This window comes from Vulpes vulpes, chromosome 12 (genome assembly GCF_048418805.1).
Source record: "Vulpes vulpes isolate BD-2025 chromosome 12, VulVul3, whole genome shotgun sequence".
NCBI lineage: Eukaryota > Metazoa > Chordata > Mammalia > Carnivora > Canidae > Vulpes > Vulpes vulpes.
Genome location: NC_132791.1, coordinates 96,377,644 through 96,399,220, shown reverse-complemented (window position 1 = coordinate 96,399,220; position 21,577 = coordinate 96,377,644). Strand labels below are relative to the sequence as shown.

Below are 21,577 nucleotides of genomic sequence, written 5' to 3'. Positions count from 1 at the left end.
TCCGAATGAATCACTTTCCCCCCTCCACGTGAACCCCACATTACTTCCTCGTTTTCACATCTTTTGTATGAGTTGTTCAGCTGCGTCTTTGTCATCCTACTACACTGGAGGACAGTGGCCACCTCCTTGTCATCGTTATGTCCACTAGTCTCTTAGTGGTAAAAAGAAGCACCAAGTTGGTCCTCAAGGTAGGAGGCCAACAAATGTTCATAACCGCAAATAGTAGCCTCTGACCCTCACAATGAACATCAGGCCACTTGGCTCACAAACTCTTCGATATATTGCAATTATACATGGCAGGTAAGCAAGATGTTAACATCCGCTGTGGTGCAGAGCAGGACTGACGATTTTGAAAACTGTTTTTTATCCTTTATCATTTTAAATGCATTGCTACTTGGAAGCGGTGCTGAATGGTATTTATTGCTTCCACCGCACAAGCACAAAATGCTGGCTCACTCTCAAATTCAACGTGGACCTTGGGAAAGTAGTTAAATGCTGTGAGACTTCGTTTTCCAATGACATTAGTAAATTCCTCTTGGGGGGATTGTAATTGCAGGTGGTGATCAGAGAACGCAGAGACCCCAGAAGAATTTTATGGCATTCCAGGCAGGACACAGACCGGCCTGGGGGAAAGCAGGAATAAGAACTGGCAATCCAGGGAGTAGTACTACTAGGCAGAGATCTCTGAAGTGAAACAATGGTAAGAAAGACCTTCCAGCACCCAGACTGGTTCTGACGCAGTAGGGAAGAATTCTTAGAGGGACCCCTTTTATTGAAAAGTACTCATTTTACCGGTACCTATGCAGACATGATTCAACAGAAGCATTCTGGTTATTCCATAGCCATCGTTCTGGAACTGTTCTGACGACTCCTCCTCTCCTGCATTCTCCTTCTATTCTCCAAATCTTCTCCCATCTGGCTTCTCTAAATTAATTTTTTTTTTGAGCTAGAGCTTCCACTTTATTGCAATGGTTACTTTCATGTCTCTTATTGCTTTCTTTAATAACTTTTAATGACCCAAGAAATAGTTGGCTGGGTACCATTTTCCACTTCCTCAAATGATAGCACATCCTACACCCTGTGTTTACAAGTATCAGAGAAGGGCAGCACTAATTCTCTCTGCCTTATCTCTACTAAGGCAGGCCTGGATTTTCAACAGGGCAAAAGAGAGCGAGAAAGTGGTTCTCTACATTGCTAAGAAATAACAAGCAAGCCCAGATGTCATGAGAGCTAGCAACCTGCAGAAGTCATCTGTCCATTCTCTCAGTGATTTCCTGTATGTGGTTTTGGTGCCTCCCATCAGAGGAGCACAGAATTTGGTGCTTTGGGGGGAGATAGCCAAGAGTAAGGCAAAAACACTGCCTTAAGGAGCTTTCATTCTGCAAGAAGAATAAGACAGATGTCCAAATCAATATGATACAGGTCGCAGGACACAGGTGTCCCAGGAGACAGGTGTCCCAGTAGAGGTTACAAAGAACTATGGAAGGTCAAACGGGGGACAGATTGCATCCCATCAGAGACCTGGTGGAGATCCCAGTCAGTTTTAGGAATGTTGAGTTTGAAATCAGTGGGAAATTCAGAGGCAAGTAATAGCGGGTGGCAGGAACATGGGTCAGAAATCAGGAAGAGAAGGGCAGATGAGAAGTAGAGTCCAAAGTCATGTTTGAAAGTGTTTTTTTCTCAGTTCCCTGACTCAGGTTGGGCTACTGAGGTGCTTTTACTGCTACAGCTTCCAGACCCCATGTATAGATGGGGCTTTTCATTTCCTAGCAAAGAGACTTCCTGATGCAGCTGATGTACCCAGGACCTAGAGTCAAAAGGACTGCTTAGGCAAAGTTGTACTTCAGTTTTTAAAACTGAAAGTTTTTTGTTTTTGTTGTTTTTCAGATTTTTACAGTAATACCTGCACAAAGTTTCAAGCAAGTTAAAAAAAAAAAAGTCATTCCTATTCCTAGTACCCAGAAATAATATATAGTAACAAGCTTTGCAAAATAAATAATGCAAGTTAATATCTACATATTAATTCCATTTTTTACTTTAATATTTTTTAAAAACAACAATTGGGTTATGTTAGACATAACCTTTGGAATTATTTTCTCTTTAACTCTGTAAATAATATGCCATGGCCTTCCTTGACATACACATCTACATCATCATTTTGGGTTCAGGGCAGAAAATTCCAACCCCTATTGACAGATATTTAGGTTACTTTCACTTTTAAACTGCTCTTAAATGATATTGTGATAAACATCGTTGTGTGTACACTTCTGCACAAGTATTTTGGCTTTTTTTTCTTAATATAAATTTTTTAAAGTGGAATTCCAGGGCCAAAAGATATGTTTCACTGGATTAATACACATTGTCCTTGGACAAAATTTAACATCAAACAGTTTAAACTTTGAGCTCATCTTCCTCTCCTTGAAGAACTCCTCACACATCAGGTGGTACTCCCTCCTCAACCGTACACCAATCTTGATCTCCATTCTTACAAGACCTGGGCTGACTATTACCTAACTGCTTTAATCAATAAGATATTCGCTTTTTATGGCTTTTAATGACCCATTTTCCTGAACATAAAAATGGTGTCTGGAGCCAAAGGAATAAAGCTATAATGAAGAAAACAAGGACCGGAGAACTCTTATGGTCTGAACCCCTGACTGATAAACCTCAAAGCACACCATTATTAGCCAGGATGAGGCATTTTGAGTTAAAATCAGATAATTGGTCCATTTGCAATGTGAGATTTTCTTGATCTTTCATCAGCACAATTTCTGCACTGACATGATCACCAACATTTCCATTTTTAAGGTCTTTTGTCATTTCTCCAACCTACCTTCTATTGCCTTTATGGAGAAAGAGAATTGCCACCAAAGAAAATTTGGTTTTGGATCCCACCTTCCCCTCTCTGTTCAATAGAGGCACAGGTCCCTTGGCCTTTGTGTTCATTTCTGCAGCCCATCTCAATGGTAATAACAACTCAGGATTATGACCAATAATTACTAAGTCCAGTAACAAATTCCACTGCATTATCAGCCACAAGCATCACATCCTAATCTTGCAAAGCACATCTGTGGGCAAGCCAGGGAGGCCATGGAAAATTTACTGTGGGACTCTAGGATCTCATTTCATGTTCTCACATTTCTCTGAAAAAAAAAAATGTTACTTATAAACACTTAGTTAAATTCTTACAAATTTCACATTACAAAAGAAAAAGGGAATCCAATCTTGAAAATTCAGCCTAAAAATACCTATATGTTTTTTTAAATGCAATGTTTTAAAACCTAACCAAAATGAGTGACTACTGATTTTTTTCTCTCCATTAGTTTGATGTTTCAGTTAGTACCTTCCTATTGTGAAATTTGATTTTCTATTATCTTCTTACACATAGTAGGCATTCAATAAATGTTTATACAACCAGCTGAAGCTAAGACACTTAGATCAATATCTTTCACACATTCCCTATAGTAGTTTATGGTTGGAAAACCACATTGACAACAGCCATTTCAGTGCAGAGATAATACCAAAGGGAGCTCTCTTGAGATACCGGAGGTAAATTATTAAATGCTCATTTAGCCAGCCAATATTACCAATTTGTTTTAAATAACTTGTCCAACTCTTAGAAGGGAACAATGATTTGGAGAACAAGTAGATCAAGAAAATTGAGAGTAAATGGCAGGGGTAAAGGGATACATATTTGCAATTCTGGCTTCCTGTGGTGAATATTCAAAAGCTCTCCTACCAGAAAATAATATCTTGAATTGAAAAGCATTTAGATTGTGGTGGATTTCTAACCCTATTAAATTTCCTCCTCCCAGGTAGTCTATTTACTAAAGCAGTGTGATGGCTGTTAATATTGTCATTTGATAAACATGTTTCTGTTGGGGGAAAAAATAAAATAAAATAATCCAACTATATTCAACATGTAAATAAAGATTTCTTCTTAAAATGTTAGCTTTGTTTGAGGTAGTTGCTTTTCTTTTCTTCGGAATTCTCTTCCTTAATTCTCATAGGAATTAAAATTACCAACAAATGAAATTAGTTACACAAAGCAATAAAATACGTTTTTCATAATATGCAAATATCTTCCCATGTTCTCAAGATAACAGCACACTGGAAGGACTGGGATACAGAAAACTGTCACTTAAAATGCCCCAAAGTGTTGTTTTTTTTTAATCAGAAAACCATATTCAAGCAGCCCCATTTTTCATTGCAATGTACTTGGTCACTCTATTCACTCAAAACTTCTTGGTAAGCATTTATGCATCACTCCCGATGCCTCACTAGTTCCTTGGGTGACTTCCTCTGGAGAGTAAACAGAGTTGAACAGACAAAATAATGCATCCTGTGTTCACATTACACCAATGTGCCTTCAGAGAAGCATTTCAGACACACATTTTCTCATTAGTAGGAAAGACTCTATTGAGCAAAATAACTTTAGCTTAAATATGATCCTAGAAATCTTTTCAAAGATAAGATAATCTTTTTCTAAACCAATGGGAAACCTTAAAAGAGTATAGGCTACAGGTGACCAACTTATCTGGTTTGCCTAAAACTGTCCCAATTTGAAAACAAAAAGTCCCACATCCTGGGAGCTCCCCTCAGACCCAAGCAAACCAGGACAACTGGTCACCCTAAAATAAACAATCTTTGAGTGCAGATATCAGAACTGTCAGACCACTCTTTTTCACTAAATTTAAAAAGGCTTTATTGAGTGCCCTGCCATGCGTAAAGCACTGTGCTCAATAGGTGTCTGGCAGGGTTCAGGCAAGAACAAGATGGCACAGCCCAACAGGGTAATTTGAGGAGAGTTTCACAAAGATGTTACGGTACAGAGGTATGGGCAGAGTTAGGGAACTCAATAAGATGTCAGGCAGGATCCTGGGCTAGCAGCAGCAGGGGGAGGGGAGGGAATAATTATCAGAACCAAAGGCAACTGTTCAATGAGGGCAGTCCTCCTAAATGGTGACACAGCTCCTGTGGTGACACAGCTCAGGAGGAAGAGAACCTAGATCTCTCTCTCTCATCCCACTCTCCAGATTTGCATCGATGCCTCTCCTTGTCTGAATCCAACTAGAAGGCAGAGGAAGGAAGTCTGTTGATGGAATTCTCATATGTCAACATCCCAGGCCATGGAGCAGCACAGACTGGGTCTGCAGAGGCCCAAAGAGACTTAAGCCTGGTCTGCTTTTAGCAATTTATTTTTTTTTTAAGATCTTATTTATTTATTCAAGAGAGACACACAGAGAGGCAGAGACACAGGCAGAGGGAGAAGCAGGCTCTACGCAGAGACCCCAATGTGTGACTCGATCCCAAGACTCCAGGATCACGCCCTGGGCCAAAGGCAGGTGCTAAACCACTGAGCCACCCAGGGATCCCTAGCTATTTAAAATATGGGAGAAATCTTAAAGCATTGTTTTTTGCTGAATTTTATTATAAATAGGCTTCACACCTAGTGTGGGGCTTGAACTCATGACCCTGAGATTAAGAATCTCATGCTCTACCAACTGAGCCAGCCAGGCACCCCTTAAAGCAGTATTTTACCTTATTTTATTTTTAAAGATTTATTTATTTCTTAGAGAGTGTGTGTGAGAGAGAGAGGAAGGAGGGGCAGAGGGAGCAGGAGACAAGCAGACTCTCTGCTAAGTGGGGAGCCCAACACAGGGTTCAATCCCATGACCCTGAGGTCATGACCTGAGCCAGAACCATGAGTCAGATGCCTAACCAACTGAAGTGCCCAGGGGCCCCTTAAAGCATTACTTTAGACGCACACATACAGTTTCCCTGAGATAACTTGCTAGTACCAAAAAACTGAGTCTTGCTAACTAGTCTTTGCTGCAGTAAATAGAAATCGAGTTTCTTTATGCCTCTGGGCCTGGTCTGTCTTTAGTCAACTCAAAATGAATGAACCTGAGAGTTAAAGAGGCATTTGTATAAATCTTAAAGTATTACCTCTGCTACTTTCATGATTAGGCTTGAGTTAGAGTCGTGCATGTACTCACTCTCTTAATAACTCCAACAAAATAATTTGAGGGTATCTCTAGGGTGGCACTGAGTTACACTGTTGGATTTACTCGACAGCACTCTGCCAACATTTTTACTCAGAAGCAACCCACTCATATCGAAAGTGAGAGTCTTCATGCTTTCCCAAAGTGTGTCCGTTCCTGTCAAAGCTGAAAATAAATGGGCAGGTCACCCAGTAACGCAAGCACTGTTTGCTCCACGGCCACTTAGATTTACAGAAGACACGTGACAGGAAATCACTGCCAATGTGATCCCCAAAATCCTTCCCTAGTATTATCACCTCTGCCATCATTAGTCCAATTTCTAGAGGTTAAAACATCAGTGAATGGGGGCACCTGGGTGGCTCAGTTGGTTAAGCATCTGCCTTTAGCTCAGGTCATGATCCCAAGGTTCTGGGATTGAGCCCCCAATTTGAGTCAGGGTCCTTGCTCAGCAAGGAGTCTGCCTCTCGGGCTCCCTCTGCCCCTCCCTCTGCGTGTGCTCTCCCTCAAATAAATTAGTAAAATCTTTAAAATACCAGTGAATGTATCATAAAGTTAGCTCTCATTCTGAAAGCATTCAAACCGCTGAAATTCCTCACACAATCACAGCATCATGGCTGCTCATGTCTCTCGAAAAGACCTCAACTTTTCATGTACAAGATGCTTATTATCTTTAAAGTGATTGTGAGTGAGTTACTCTGAGATTCCATTCCTTCCTTCATAAAATGAGGGAACTAATGGGTAATTCATTGACTGTCATAAAGATTAAGAAGTAACGTAATTTCAGAAACTATCTGACAAGAAGTAGGCCCAAAACTGATGTCCACACACACTGTGACTTACCCTCCTATATATTACATATACATTTAGATATATAGTTCTAGTAACTTTATATTTGAATAACTTAAGAAACGTATGCCATAGAATCTCTGAACGTATCTGCTCATCTCTGCTCCTGGACACTGAGTAGCCATCGGCAAATATGTGGGATGAGTTGAGACAAGTATGGCATTCCATTGAACAAAGGGTTTTCAGAGAAGTATGAGCTTTCTTTGTTTTAACCCACTTGAGGTCATCCAAATCAGTAAGAAATGAGGTTTAGCTCAGCAACATGCATTCAGGTGAGGGGAAAGGGTAGAAATCTTACATATTTATCGAGAAGAAAATTTAAAGGGTCCTCTCAGACACATTCTTGTCCATATGTGAGGTAGATTGGCAATGCACATCCCTTCAGAGACTCAAGCTCACCTGCTGTGGGGAACATGAATCAATACAGGACAATGAGAAAAATGGTCAAGTCATCCTTCTGGCCAAATAGCTTTTTTTTTTTTTTTCTTTCAAAGCCTGGTGTTTCTTTTCTCCTCCTCTCTCTCCGTTCCATCCAATTCCCCCACCCCCACCGAAAGAAATTAAAATTTTCAAGTACCTCCATTTGATACTGTGTTCAGTGTCAGCCCTGGGTAGTCATGGATTCTCCTTCTTGAATTTTCACTGACAAACTGCTTCCAGCTGCCCCTCGGGTGGGACAACCACCACAATAAAATGCAGTGTTTGTTGAGGATTTCAGCTGCCACCTGGGGGCTCAGCGCACTCAATGAGGGCTATTTAAGCAGGCTGGTGGTGAAATGGTGACAAATGGTATGTTGACGTTTTTTCTGGTGTTTGTGGTTTAGGACTCGCTGGTTTCAGCCTTGCTGGCTCTTGCTTCCGTGTGACCAACCTTTTCCACATTTAAAGTCTGTTACTGCCTCCCCTTCAGGGTTCTGGCAGCAAGCTCTGTGCTGTTGACAGAAGCCATTTGTGGAGTAGAAGGTTCATATTTTAGACTATTGGCAAGGACTGATTTTACAGTTAGTCCATGGATCTGAATTTACATTTATTTTTTTAAGGGTTTTCTTTTTCAACTAGCTAAAAAATGTTTCTTCATTAGGTTGTTATCACTCCACCTCGCGTGCAATGGCCCTTGACTGCTCCTTCTTTTATCTCCAGTCACACCCAGTAAAATTAGGCTTGTGCCTATATGATTAGCCAGAGACTGGTCCACATCTGAGTCACATTTGCTCTCTAAACATCCCAGTGGCTTCACTGGTATAATGGACTCTGGCTCAAGCTCAGCACCTAATATGTCACCTTTCCCATCTCAGAGTCCCCTCCCTAGCCATAGTGGCAGCTCTCAAAGACAATCATCTTTGCATGTCTCAGTCACCGAGGCTTCCTTCAGTTGACTTCCGCCTCCTTACACCACCTTCCTCCTTATCCCTCATAGTTCCAGGAAACCTCCAGTTATTTCTGCTTCAAGGTCCTGATCTGGACTATTGGCTGAACTAAAAAAAAATGGCTGCACCCAAAGATCTGAGGAAGGACAGTTTCCACTCTACTCCTGATGCGGACTCTTGCTTATAAAGGGAAAGGAAGTACACTTCAACTAAAGACGTGTTAGGAGTTCCAGCAAGCCCTTGGACAGAAGACTTTGGCCACTGAGATAGCTGTCTGCTTCCAGCTGTAAAGAGATCCAAGAGCTATTCACTTTCAAAGACGTGCCATGGGTTCAGGACCCTTTCTGTGCACTTCACATCTTGTCTGCTCCAAAATAACAAGGTCAGCTGACCATTTGAAGTGGGAAAAAATGGTTTTCTCCAATCCAAAGCAGGCTTGGGGACAATCTAGAGGTAACTTAAGCTATTTGCAAACCACACTGTTCCATTTATTTAGGACAAACCCGTATGTACACAGGCCTGGACCAGGTCTCAGTTCTGCTTCTCAAGCCCGGTCCCAGCTGTGAACCTTCCCAGAGCTCTTCTTTTCCTCCTAAGTATCCCAATCTCCCTCTAAGTATCAAGTCAATTGAAAAATCAACTTTTTTAAACATCTACTGTGTGCCAGCATGGTAGCCAGCGACATAAAGTCATAAATTACAACACAGAGTGATCACAGTGAAAAAAGTGGGACGAAATACCTTCTTCTCCAAACACATGAACTCCACCTCTGTAGCATCCTTCTAGATGTAGATTCCATCCGCCCCTGGAATCTCCCCAAACCAGACTCTCCCTCCTGCTGGCACACAGCCTGCCTCAAAGATCTCAAAGAGGCCCTGCTGCCTCTTCTTGCTCAGTTCTCCTTCAAGCTCTGTGTGAATCTACTTTCTGTGAAACTCCATTTTGCGTGGGTGCAGTCATGCGTGCTCACACACACGTTCACACATGTTCACACACTCACACACAAATATACACACCAGAATCAACAAGTCATGCTGAGAATACAGAATCCATATCCATATTTCCAGACTGTTCTCAGACCTCCTGTATAGCCATAGTCCGGACACGGGGTTACTCAGTCTGTTCACTGTTTTGGAGGAGGGAATACATGTCACACCAACACATAGATCCAACCAGCCCTGTTACCATCAACGGGACCCAACCATCTTTTGACTATGAGGGTTAAAATGTGGAGCTAGAAGTACAGGTAACCTGAAACACCCAAAACTCCAAAAGCTTTTCTGGTCTGAAAGCATCAGCCGATTTTCTTCCAGCAAATATAGTTTCCTGATGATGTTTGGATTGAAATGTTATTAGAGTAAGTGTCTACAACCACAGGTAGTCTGCAAAATGATCAAGGCAAATTCTGGGTGGCACAGTGAAACCAGCATGAGATACAAAGCATCTGCTGAAGGTAAACCATAGAATTGAGAAAGGAGACTTAATTCTGTGTTTTTCCAAAACTGTGTTTTGGAAAAGATAACGAAACTTACGTGCTCCCAAGTGAGGGAAGGAAATTCTTCGGGAGACAAAGCTGAATGGCTTCAGCACTGGCACCAATTGTCTTTTTGCCCAGCAAGTCCATTTTAAGTCTCATTCAGGATTACGCTGGAGTGGACTAAGGGGGCCGAAGTAAAGTCAATGAGACATCCATTGTGTTCCCTGCAGGCACTGTCCTCCAACAGGCAGTCAAAGCAGCCAACGCCCATTCATAGCGCATCTGTCCTCAGATGGAGGAGAGATGCTGCAAAAAATATTTTTATATATACACTATATAAAAATTTATACGTTAAAAATAAAAAATATATAGCATAGTGTATATATATTTCTATTTAAATCAATATTATACATATATGTCATGTAAATAAAGGTCTCACAGACTCCCTGACCTTAAGGGGCTTAACACCCAGACAGACGTGCAAATCCAAGCCTGTGTTGAAGGCAAACTGCTGAGAGTGGAGGGACGAGTGCCAGCTGAGCCAGGGACTTGGGCAAGGAAGTAGGAGGTAGCATTTGAATCTGACGCTGGAGAATGAATAACTGCATGCATGCATCAATGAATGAATGAAATCAGACCTCCGTGAAGACAGAAGGCAAGGGAGGTCAGTCTGGCCCCGGCCCCCTAGGAGCCAGGACGGTGAGATGTGCCCTCCAGGGTGCAAGCGAAGCAGGCGGGGCCTGGGGACCAGGCTGAGGAGGGGTGGGAATGCAGAAGAGCCCCAACAAGGCCACCGCCAGAGGAGAAGCAGGGGATGCCCGCATCCTGGGTGCCGCCGGGCTGAGTCCTGGGAGGCTGGGCCCCGAGCAGGTCCAATCGGATCAGGCCGTCTGGATGCTGAGCATCGCGGGTGACCTTCCGGCCAGAGCGTGACCAGTGCAAGTGCGGAGGCCTCCTGTGTTTGCAACCTTGCACGGCCTGTGACACAAGCTGCCACTGTGCTCGTCTCTCTCAAAGCCACTTAACACTTGTGGCTGATTTAAATCTTAGAGTGAGGGGCGCCTGGGGGGCTCAGCGGTTGAGCATCTGCCTCTGGCTCAGGGCCTCATCCCGGGGTGCTGGGATCCAGCCCCCACCGGGCTCCCCGCAGGGAGCCTGCTTCTCCCTCTGCCTGAGGCTCTGCCTCTCTCTCTCTCTCTCTCTCTCTCTCTCTCTCAATCTGTGTCGCTCATGAATGAATAAAATTGTTAAAAATAAATAAATAAATCTTGTAGTTAAAAAAAGCCTCTAGGTTTCGCATGAGGTGCTGCTAAATCACGAGTCTCTCATCCTCTCTCCATATTTAGGGGAGGTTTAGAAGTTCCTTCCTTGGGGAGTAAGGGGTGCTGATGTGTTAGATTGCCAGGATGCCTTCTAAGGGGGCCCCCGAGATCTAACTCAAACGATGAGAACGCAGGGTCTGTGCCAGGCCTCAGTGTAAGACATATGCTTTGTGAGCAAGAAAGGGGCTTTTTGCCCTTTGCTCCCTCTACCTCCCATCCTTCCATCATATTCCTTGGAATACGTAAAAAAATAAAAACAAAAATAAAAAAATAAAGAATATGTTAAAAAATTCAGCATAGCGGTAACGTGTGCAGGGGAAAGGGGGAGGTTGCAATATTTATTTGGGGTGTCAAATGCAAAGAGATCGTTTTATTTTAGAACTCTTGTATGTATGTAGTGCTTCATGACAAAAATCTTAAATATACAATGGTTTAAAAGGTCTATCTGGGGTTGATTTAAAATAGGAAGAAATTCTCAATATTCCCTCAGCATGAGGTTTTTTTAAAAAAAAAAAAGCGGTAATGAGAAATGAAAGAGAAGGCATTAAATAAGCAAAATGAGGGGAAGATAAAAAGATTTAAGGTGGAGAAGGTAAATGAAAGAATGAAAGTGAGAAAAAAGAGAGAAGCTGGGCAGCCAGGCGCCCCGTGGGGTGGGGAGGAGGCTTTGTGGGCTGCTGGGCCCGGAGGGGACCAGACAGGAGCAGGTGCAGGCGGCCAGGTAGCCACAGCCAGAAGAGATGGGGGTCGGGAGAGGTGGAGGGTGCCTGGGACTCCAGGTCCCCTCGGCCCCGGCCCCACCGTCCGAGGTGGTCAGCGTCCTCCCGACATCTGGACCACGGTCCGCAGTCAGGAGGCCGTGAGGCCCGTGTCCTGCCGGGGCTGCCACCAGGCCTCCCCTCAGCTCTGCTGCAGAGGCTCCTAGATGGGAGGTGGCCCCCACGTGACCCACCTGCTGTCCTCCTCTCCCCCCAGGGCCTGAGCGGCAGCCTGCCAACCTATAATCAGCAAGAACCCTGCAAGCCTCAGGAGGAATGGCAACATCTTTCCAGCGAAACCTGCCAGGTGGGTGTGCAGACTACCCAGGGCTTTCTTGGTCACAATGGGACTCCTAACTTCAGGGTAAAAGTCATGCAGCCCCACCTCCACGCCCTCCCCACCCGCCCCCTCAACCCCCAGTGTGGCAAAATTCCACTTGAGTTAAAGAGTTACATGTCTTTAAAAAGTGCAACCATAAAAATGTATGTGACTCAGATAAGTAAGGTTAAAAAAAAAAAAAAAAACGAGATAGATAAACAAGTGCATGAGACCGGTGTAATGGACAGTCCAGACTTTATGGTGTAAACCATGAAATGGCTTTTTTTTTTTTTCCTCAATCTCTGCCCTCATGGCTTCCTCTCCAGTCTCTTCTTGACTCCTTGGACTCAACACACAGCTCTTTAGTCGTGCAGCTTTAAGAACAGCCTCATTCAGGTCGTTAAGATTCCATTTCATTTATTAAAGGCCAAGCCAAAGATTAATTTCACATCCATTCACATCCAAAGACTTTTCCCCTCCAACCCTCCCGGGCTGGACTTCTGGCCCCGGGGTCCATCTGGGAGGGAGGGGGAGTTCTGCTTTTGCATGGTTCTCCCCTTGTGATGCTTCCCCTTATGGAGTTGGAGGGATGGAGAGTGAGAAGAATAGGGCAAAAGGACTTTCACTTGACTCTTGCAACCTCCTCCTATCTTGGTAGCTGTGCTCTTGGGTCTAGAGGGCCCACCCACGTGAATTCTCCTGGAGGCCCTCGGGAGTCTCACCGTGGCACTGCTGTCTGACCCGGGAGGCATTCAGGGTCATCTCTCCTCACAGTCTCACCCCCAGGCTCCCATCCTGCTATGCCCATCACAGCCTAAGGGTGGGGGATAGGAGTGCCCTCCCCAGCCAGCCACCTTGGGTGAGGCACCAGCAAGGTGGTATACCTCAGTTTCTACTAGGACAACTTTGAAGCTTCTCATTGGGCTGTGAGTGACAGTAAGAGAAGCACCCCAAGCCACACCCTCTCTTTCTAGATCTTGGTTACGCAAGGATTCTTTTGGTAGTCTTATGTCAAAAGGTTTACAGACCCCCTCTTAGAATAATGTTTTTAAATTTATAAAATAAGGTAGGCCGTAGTACAAAGGAAATGTTTTAGATGCAGCTGGCAAAAGCATTTTTTAAAAGTTGTACTCTAGTATGTGTGCTGCTTTATTAACACATTATGTGACAAGTTCTAGCTGTGATTTTAAGTGGTGATGAACATAAATGATAATTTGAGGTATCTGCAACAACCGTAATATGAAAACACCTATGGTTTCTTCTGGTGACAGTTACATTTGTTGCTAACACTACTGTGGTTTACTGCCTACATTCATAATGGAAGGAAATACTAAATTTCAGCCAGAAGATAGCAAAAATAAGGATGGGCCCTTTTCCCCATGCATGTTCATAAACCCCCTCAATCCTATCCACAAATCCCCAAGGACCCCAGATCAAAAAACCTTGCTCTAGATGAGGTCTCCTACTCCAGAGAACACTCCTCCCACAGGCTTCCTGCTTCTGCTTATATAGGTCAGAGAGAATAAAGGGGAGGTGGCTGCAGGGCCAGTTTGGTGGCCTCTTGGTGAGGTTTGCAGCTCCTATAAGATTGGAGAAAATTAAATCCAATAGTCATCAGCTTTGGGACACATAACTGAATCGACATGAAAAAGTCCACTGCATGACCTGATGCTGCAGCAAATGTAGTTTATGGAATTGGTACCCAAGAAGCTGTTAAGGGTAAATATCTCCAGGGAGTAGAGGGAGAGGTTGGGATGAAGAGAAGGGAATGACTTTTCATATGAAGCTGTTTAGTACTACCTATAAAAAGTTTAAAATATTTTGTTTATATGATGAAAACTGACTTTAAAGAAAACTTTGAAACTTTTTCTAAAGGAAACTAGTTGTGATTTTAACTGATCTAAGGCTGGTGAGGACTTTCCAAGCATACAAGTAATAAGAAAATGATGGGGAAGATGATAGGGTTGATGACACACAAAGATAAGGCAAAGTGTAATGATATCATAAACTAAAAGAAAAAAACTTGATATCTTCAACAAAACTTACAGAAAAGGAGCTAACGGTCTTATCCTATGAAACCATCTTAGGGACCAATGGAAAAAACAGTCCCATGCTATAAACAGCTGTTCCGGACTTTTCAGTACTCTTTCTTCTTTCCGCCCTAATTCCACCATATTCACCTACAGAGAATCCTAAATATATGGATGAAATCTCAGATTCCTTGGTGGCTGAGGCCACTTCCACTTCTCTTTTATCCCCACTTCAGTCCAAGATTTGGTTACTGACCACTGGTGCTTCAAACTACATAAGGCTTGGAGGACCTTGGACCAGTGGACCTGAACTTCTCTACGGGAGGGGAAATAAGTTGATCTCCTGATCTCCCATCTAAGACATACCTAGAGATAGATGATACTCTTCCAATAAAAATGCAAGAAAATTTCTCAAGAAATAAAATGCGATGTTTATTTGCACTGGCCTCCTGGAACATGCATGGTGCCACATGCATGATGGAATGGCCTTTGGAGACCAAACTAACGGATTCAAGTCCTGGCACTGCTGCCTTATACCATCTATGAAACTTGGCCAAGTCGCTTATCTAAATCTTGGTTTTCCCATCTGTGAAATGGTAATCATGGCTACCTCATAGGGTTGTTATAAGGTTGAGAGATAGTGTGTGAGGTCCTTAGTTCGTGGCGTAGACACAAAAAGATTCCAGAAGGTTCAAAGAGATAAATGTTTAAATAAAACATGAAAACTCTTTGAAATACAGGCTAATATCTTCATGACCTTGGAATGAATTGGAAGGATTTCTGGGAAAGGATTTCTTTTTTTTTTTTTTTTTTGTAAATTTATTTTTTATTGGTGTTCAATTTGCCAACATATAGAATAACACCCAATGCCCATCCCATCAAGTGCCCCCCTCAGTGCCTGTCACCCAGTCACCCCCACCCTCCCCCCGCCCACCTCCCCTTTGGAAAGGATTTCTTAAGTAAGGTCTGAAAAAAAGACAAATGATAAAAGAAAAATATGTATGAATTGGACTACAATGAGGTTTAAAACTTCAACGCAAAAAAAAAAAAAGATATCTTTTAAAAAGTGAAGACAAACAAAAACCTGGAAGAAGATATTTGTAATTTATAAAATAAGCAAAGCATTATTATGGGACACACTAAAATTCTTCTAAAACATTTTAATGCAAACCCAATAGAAAAAAATGAGCAAAGGACACGAAAAATAACTCACAGAAGAAATCACTCGAGCCAACAAATATAGGAAAAGATGTACACTTTCACCAAAAACATGACCATGCAAATAAATCCAGAGTGAGACATTTCACTCCCATGAGGTTAGAAAAACTTTCAGATTCTGATAAAATCAGGCACTGGAGAGGATCCTGGGGAATCGGGGATTTTCATGCACTGCTAGTGGGAATGTAAATTGATTCAATCACTTTGGAGAACAACTTGGCATTATCCAGTAAAGTTAAAAATAGTCACAGCCTCTGATCCAACAATTCTACTTCTGAAGAAACCCCTGCAGATGTTGCATGTGTGCACAGACATATAAAGATGTTTACTGTAGTCTTGTTTTATAATGGAGATTTACTAGAACCAACTCAAATGTCCATCTGTAGAAGGATGTATGAATAAATTGCAGTACATGCATACAGTGGAATACTATATACAAGTTAAAATAAATCAACCAGATTTATATGTAGAATAAGGAATCACAAAAAATATAACTACATATGCTCTGATACCATTCATGTAAATATCCTTAAATACCCAAAGCAACACTGAATATTGTTTAGAGCTAGACACATACAAAAATATGAACTTGGGGCACCTGGATGGCTCAGTGTCCAACTCTTGCTCTCAGCTCAGGACGTGATCTCAGGGTCATGAGATCCAGCCCCACATTGGGGTCCATGCTCAGCACAGAGCCTGCTTGAGAGCTTTCTCTTCCTCCCCTCTCTCCCTCTGCTTGTGCTCTTTCTCTCTCTCAAATAAATAAAATCTTTTTTAAAAATATGGATGGGATACATACCAAATTTCTAATGGAAAGGAAATTGGGCAGGAAATATAGAAAAATTGTTATTATACTTTATTATACTGCACTTTTTAAATTGAGGTATAATTGATATATAACATTACAGTAGTTTCGGATGTACAACATAATAATTTGATATTTGGGTATATTGCAAAATGATCACTGTAAGTCTAGTTAATAGCCATCACCACATACAATTAAAAAAGATTTTTTTCTATTAAAATTTTTTTTTGTTGAGAACTTTGGAGATCTACTCTCTTGCAACATTCAAATATGCAAGACAGTCTTATTAACTATAGTCACCATGCTGTATATCACATCACCATGACTTATTTATTTTATAACTAAAAGTTTGTACGTTTTAGCCCTTTGACTCATTTTGCCCATGCTCCATCCCCCAGCTCTGGCAACCACCAACCTCTTTCCTGTATCTATATGCTCCAGGTTTTACTCTGTTTTATTTTCCTATATTTTTAAAACATTTTTCCCAAAGAAAATAGCAAATGGGAAGTACTAAGGAGAGTGCATGGCCTTTATTAGGTATTTGTTAAATTATAGCTATTTTTGAAATTTTCTATCAACTACAGGTAACTAAAGTGTACTTCAGTCTCATGTCCCAGCTACAGGAAGCTGGTAGCCTTTACCCACCCAGTACACCAGCTAATGATAGGCTCCATGTTTTGTAAAACAACATGAAATTAGTGTTAATTCAGTGGTTCTCAACTGGGGGCAATGTTGACTCACAGGGGACACCTGATGATGTCTGGAGATATTTTGGTTGTCACAACTGGAATGCGGAGCATTGCAACTAGAATGTAGAGGATTAAGACCAGGGATGCTGGAAAAAAAAAAAAAAAAAAAAGACCAGGGATGCTGATGAAGATCCTACAATGTGTAGGGGAGCCCCCTGCACAGCAAAGAACTATCTGGTATAAAATGTCAATAGTGCCAAGGTTGTAAGCTCATAGAAAAAATAAATATCCATTGAACTGAATTTAATATATAAAATTTAACTACTTTTCTGATGAGTTGTTTTGTTTTCTATTTTTCTAAATTATCAGACCTGTGAAACTACTCCTTCTTTCTAATACCGGATACTAGGGCTAGAGCAGAGAGCATGGGTACCAGAGCTGCTCCCACCCAGTCCATAACCCTTAGTTTTTTTTTCTCTTTTTCCTCAGTAGGCAAGATGCGATCTGCCAGAGGGAGTGTACTCTCTATAATAATTTTAATTGGGCAAAACATTACAGAATTTTTTCCAACACTAAAAATTTATCAGTCTTGCATCCTAATGCAGTCCAACACTGGCTGCTTCCAAGCTGAAACAACATAGGCATTTCTTTTCAACTGCCCAGGAAATAGTTTAGCTGGTCAGTGGACCAGACCTCAAGCTCACAACACTAAACCAACTACTTTATATTAAAGTTCACCTGGCCAAATCAGACATAGTCTATCAATCATAATTAGATTCTGCTTCATAGGTCAAAACTGCAAAAATACATTAGCTTAAATAAGATAGAACTTTATTTCTTTCTCATGTAAAAGATCTAGAGGTAAGGCAATTCAGGGCTAATTTCTGAGTTCCATGACATCATCATGCTTCTTTGAACTGTCTGTGGCCCTCATTCTCATAGTCCAAATGGCCGCTGAAGATCCAACTAGAACGTTCACCTTCGAATCAGCAGGATGGAAGAGAAGGGGGATAGGCAAGGCCCTTTCCTTGTAAGAGACTTCCAGAGGGTTCCTTGCAACTCAACTATTTTTTATCTCATTGGTCAGAACTTAAATACTTGGCTATACCTAAATAGTAAGGAAGGCAGGGATACAAAGATTTCTAGCTGGGCAATGATGTGCCTAGTTAAAAATCAGGATTCTTTCATTAAAGAAGAGAAGAGTGGATTTGGAAGGCAGCTAGCAATTTGGCTTCCCAAATAATCATGCATATGCTTTTCCCCCTACGTAGACACATGTATCTCTGTCTGCAAAAGAGATGACCCCAAATGCAGTAACTAGATGAAATTCCAAAATTTCATTCAGTTATTGCATTTCACTCAAAATCCAGAATCTCCGGGTAATGTCATTCCCAGCACGACCAGATGTGGCTCCTCGTGGTCTGGTAATTCACAAACCAAAAAATAAATTATCTGCATTTACATGCAATATAATTGCTGAAGTGGGAGTGGAATAACCACAATAAAACTCCCATCAAAAAGGTGGGAAAAGGAAATACTGCAGGTATGGTCTACAGCAATTATTGAATCCTGCTAGATAAGAATGGCAAACACTCCCTTCCTGGCAGTGGAGTACATGCCTTGCTTGGTTCCTCCGGTAGCTGATGCCTTGGAGGAACTCCTTTGTCCATTGTCCACCATGACCTCTGGCTTTGCCCCTTGGGACACTCTTCCTTGTCCATTTCCCTCCATGGCTGCATTTGAGCCATAGACAGTGGAAGAAACGATATTCTTTGGAGCTGTATGGTTTCCACAGCCATTTCTCTCTTGTGCAGGTGCAGGGACCCAGGGATTCTTATAAGAATTGAATAATTAGAAGTTTTTGCAAGCCAAACTAGAGATTTCTGTCCAAATGGAGTAAGCTTCCAACATATTTGCTTCCTAGTCAGTTCCAAGTGTGAGCTACCACAGCCTAAAACTGTGTCTGGAAACTCTATGCCTGAAAATTCTGGTCTTTTATTTATAGGTCTTTATGCTCTGCCAATCTCTTGCTTCTCAAATTGAAGTTGACTATTCTTGAGACCTTTTGAAGCAAAGAATGAAAAAGTTGGGTGGGATGGCAATACTCTTCATCTGTCCTTATGACCAGACTTGTTTCCATTGTCTAGCACTGAATACATAGAGAAGATGCTTGAAAAGGGCTTGGGGCCACGTTCTTATCTCCTGCCAAGGCTGGATGCACTTGCAGTTGCTTCTTACTACTGCTTCAGTATGGGCTAAAAAGTAATTGGATTTTTCACCCCAGCAAGACTCCCAGTTATAGGACTCATAATCAATTTAGATCATAGGCAGAGACAATCCTTTAGCAAAGCTGTATTCCCTTCCATTTCTGTTGGCAGGCAGGATAGCTCCAGCCTGTGTTCACATCTTTATTGTGGTAGTTGAATAAAAGCCACAAGAAGCAAACAATACAAACCAAAGTTTTACTTTTCCTACCTTTTCTCCTACCCACACCCTCAGTTCGCCGCTTTATTTACATAATTCAGCAGATGACAAGTTGGATCAGATGATCTGCTACCGCATAACAAGAGTCCCTAACTTTCTAACCAACATTATCTGTTTCATCACTACTCAATATCTGAACTTCTCCACTAAGGCAATGACACTGTTGGATTTTATTGTTGACATCACTCAGTACCCAGGTGCCAAATCTCATATTGATAAGGATGAAGTTTTAGTTGTTATCAAATACTAAGATACAAGATAAAAGCGACTTAAAGAAGAAGATGCTACACCCAAAGATGTGACTAGACATATATAGGATATAGGAAATATTTATTAATTAGAACAGTTCCTAGAAATAACATTAATCTGAGAGTTAATAACTTAGATAAAACCTTTTCCTATATATAATTCGTAAGTCTTTTCTCAAGTTGGAATAGGATTTGAGATGATATTCCTCATAAGGAGGACTCCAAAGATTTCATGATTATGTAGACTAATCCTGACTCAGAATATCAAAGATTGGCCATGAAAGGATTAGAGATGTCATCACTGATGCCTAGCACAAAGGTCAGATGGGTATTGTAAGGGGAACATGGAAGGAAAAGAAGAGAGGTGACTGGGACTCATCAGCTCAGAATCTGACTGACTATAAATTGCTAAATTGTGAGAGAAAAAGAGAAAGAGAGAGGGATTGAAATAAATCAGAGTCTTTCAGAGTCCTGCTGCCACTGGTTATTATAATAACCAACATTTTTTGACACTATGTAGTAAATGGCAATGTATTAAGTTCCTTATGTGCCTCAGGTAATTTTCAAAAACTTATGATACTCCTGTGATGACCACTTAACAGATAAGGATACTGTGACTTAGGTTAAATAATTTACCAAAGGTCATAGCAAATGGCAGAGCCAAGACTTCAGAGATCAAAGGTACTCTTTGACCACTATGGTGTATTGTTCATCATGGATTTTGAGGTTTGGGAGTTTTTTCTGAAAGGAATGACTCTTAGCCATGTTAATTTGTCAGTACTAGACAGTTCTTCATCACCTATATAATCAATCTGTTTTCATTAGGAGGAAAGTCACTCCAGCTCTAGATTACTAATTGAAATTTTAAAACCATGTATTATGGTCTTAATGAGCTGGAAGGGGGGTAGGGGAAAGGATAAATAGGCCAAGTATGATTTGAACACCTTTCATCCTACTCTCAGAAACCTCTTTTCTCCCTTTACTCTTTTCTCATCAAATATTAAGTGTCCTTTCTGTGCCAGTTAATGCACTTATGACTGGAAATGTCACCAGGCTCAATGCTCCACTCTACTCACAGAACAGGGCATTAAGTGCTGGGAGGGGTGAGGTCAGGCACTGCGTAAGCACATAAGAAACATGTCATGCCCAGTCTTGGGGGGCTATGAGAGGACAAAAGCCTTCCTCTAGGAAAAGGTGTCCAAAGGTGTCTAAATGTCTATTTAGAAGTATAAATAAATAGATTAGCCAAGTCTTGGCAGGCAGGAAGGCCACCCTAACCAAGGAGACAACATGAGTAAAGCCCCAGAAGCAAGAGAAAGCATATATCTAGGGAACTGGTGGGTATAACTAGAATTTGGAGGTCATGAGTAGGGATGGGAGAAGAGTCAGCCTGAGGCTGGATTCAAATCCTGAAGGTCCTGGTTGTGCCACACTAACCAGTGTGGGTTGTATCTTGAGGCTAATGGAATGTTGAGCACAAGAGAGAGATTTCCAATTTGTGCTCTAGAGAGTTCACTCTAGTTTCAGGGTAGAGGACAGTTTGAAACATGATGTTAAGTGGAGAAATTAGGGGGTAATCGATCAAGCTGATGTAGTGTTGAGATGTTGACGGTCAGGTCTCAGGTGTAACAACAGGCAGCAGTGGACAGACCAAAGTGCTGCTGTGGAGGCGAAGACAGCAGACTTAATGCCTGCTTATGAGTGGTAGGTGAGTGACAAGGAAGAGTCCAGCTCCACATCTGGTTCCACTTGGAAAACTAGGTGGGTGAGGGGGACCAGAGACAGGAAGAAGAGGAGCAGCTCTGAAGACAGGTTGATATCTAATAGGAGTCATAGGAGTGTAGAGTTCACCAGAGAGATCTGGCCTGGAAAAGAAGGTGTATGGTTGTGCACCTGCCATAATTAGAGCCAGGGACAGGGGGAGCTTACACAGGGAGCAAAGTGGGCCTTCTTCCCTGCACAGATGTCACAGGTCTTTCTTACTTTGTGCTATACTCACACCACCTAGG

General features: G+C 41.9%; 1 non-coding gene across 1 annotated transcript; it reads right to left on the bottom strand.

Annotated features, from left to right (window-relative positions):
* Nucleotides 1-5,446: 5,446 nt before the first annotated feature.
* On the bottom strand, nucleotides 5,447-5,519 carry TRNAK-CUU (transfer RNA lysine (anticodon CUU)). The gene has a single exon. It is a non-coding gene; the product is annotated as a tRNA-Lys (tRNA).
* Between the last annotated feature and the right edge of the window lie 16,058 nt (nucleotides 5,520-21,577).